The following is a 2,393-nucleotide window of genomic DNA, read 5'->3' on the forward strand; positions in this document are numbered from 1 at the left end:
CGCTATGAGAGGCACCTTCTGTCTCAGGCTTTAAGCATACAATCTCATTAAGACTACAGATCCTGTTTCACTACTTCCTCTGTCCACAACTGTTTCAAAATAAAGGTCCTCACTGCAATAATACACTATTAAATCATTTAACCATTGAAACTACTCAACTATTGAACTGTTCAACCATTCCAACTGTCAGTTATCATCCACTATGCCTCCAGTCAACTACATGAAACCTCCATGTACCTAGCAACCAACATAGCAACCATTAAAATTAAGTGTTTATGACCGTTTCCATAGCAACCAACATGATTATACTGCAGTAACTTCTTGTTTCCTGATAGTGGCCACCATGGATACCCTAGCAACAAATGTTTCAAAATAAAAGTCCTCACTAGCAAGTTAGCTAGTTAGCATGGTTAGCATAGTTAGCATTGTTAGCATAGTTAGCATTTTTAACATAACTGCAAAAATTCATCAACTAAGTTAGCTAATCAACCTGGTTAGCATTGTTAGCAAATTTAGCATTGTTAGCATACTTAACATTTTTAACATTACTGCTAGAAATCATCGGTTAAGTTAGCTAATCAACCTCGTTAGCATTGTTGGTAAAGTTAGCATTGCTAGCATAATAAGCATTTTTAGCGTAACTGCTAGAAATCATTAGCTAAGTTAGCTAATCAACATTTTAACATGAATAGAAATCATTAGTTAAGTTAGAACTGGAACGTTTCATCTTTAAACAGTCTACCTTCACACTATCAACTCTCTGTAAACTATGCAACCACCATGTTTACCCTAGCTACACCTTAGTAACCATATCTACATTATCTATCTATTTCTGCATTTTCATGCACTGGTAATTCCTTGGAATTGCATTTCTAGTTAAACTTCTTCTTCTAACGCTCGCAATTCAGCTTCAACCGTTTAACGTAGACACTTCATTCAAACTTTGTTGCGTAGGTCTTGCTTATGCCATATGTGCTTTATATTTTTCAACTTTGTAACTTTTATACTTTTTAAACTATTAGTTAAAAACTATCACCATTTCCCCCATAGACTTAACATTGCTCATTATGACATCACGGCAGCAATTAGAATGTTACCCCAGCTGGTCAGCCACCTGGGCACCAACTGTCAGTTTCTCTCAGGCTCCTCTCTGAAGACTACATATTCTGTTCCCCTGTATCCTCTGCGCACAACAGTATCAAAATAAGTCCTCCTAATTCCATCCAACTTTATATCCATTCATCTTCTTCAAACCATTCACTCATCCACCCATTCTAAACAGTCTGCCTATCAACAACATCAATTAGACGCTCTACATTGAACTTTTAAACAATCTACTCTGTCTCAGGCTGGCTCTCTTAAGACTAGCCAGTTAAATTGATTACACCTGTATCTGTATCCACTACTCTCAGTAGAGAGCTGTGTCTCTCCATTCTACAAGAATATAAGGCACATTCCATCCAACATTCTATCCATTCATCTTCTTCAGACCATTCACTCATCCACCCATTAAACTGTCTATCAACATCTATTAAACAATCTGTCTAACATCCATTAAACTCTCTGTCTATCAACATTAATTAGACTATCTACATTCAACTTTTAAATTATTTACTCTGTCTCAGGCTTTAAGATATTCTGGCTCTCTTAAGACTAGCCAGTTAAATTGATTACACCTGTGTCAACTACTCTCAGAGAGCTGTATCAGTGTCTCTCTTAACAAGAATATAAGGCACATTCCATCCAACCTTCTATCCATTCATCTTCTTCAGACCATTCACTCATCCACCCATTAAACTGTCAATCAATATCTATTAAACAATCTGCCTATCAACATCCATTAAACATTCTATCTATCAACATTAATTAGACTATCTACATACAACTTTTAAAGTATTTACTGTGGGTCCCTCTCAAGCAGCGTTTATATGTCCTCCCTCGATCCTCGATCCTCAATGATCTACATAAAGAAAGATAGAAGAAGGGCTAGACTATCCCATTGTTGCCGCTCCATCATTCTTTATGTAGATCAGTGAGGAGCGAGAGAGGACGCGTAAACGCTATGAGAAGCACCTTCTGTCTCAGGCTTTAAGCATACAATCTCATTAAGACTACAGATCCTGTTTCACTACTTCCTCTGTCCACAACTGTTTCAAAATAAAGGTCCTCACTGCAATAATACACTATTAAATCATTTAACCATTGAAACTACTCAACTATTGAACTGTTCAACCATTCCAACTGTCAGTTATCATCCACTATGCCTCCAGTCAACTACATGAAACCTCCATGTACCTAGCAACCAACATAGCAACCATTAAAAAGTGTTTATGACCGTTTCCATAGCAACCAACATGATTATACTGCAGTAACTTCTTGTTTCCTGATAGTGG

Source organism: Sardina pilchardus, unplaced genomic scaffold (genome assembly GCF_963854185.1).
Source record: "Sardina pilchardus unplaced genomic scaffold, fSarPil1.1 HAP1_SCAFFOLD_73, whole genome shotgun sequence".
Taxonomy (NCBI): Eukaryota; Metazoa; Chordata; class Actinopteri; order Clupeiformes; family Clupeidae; genus Sardina; species Sardina pilchardus.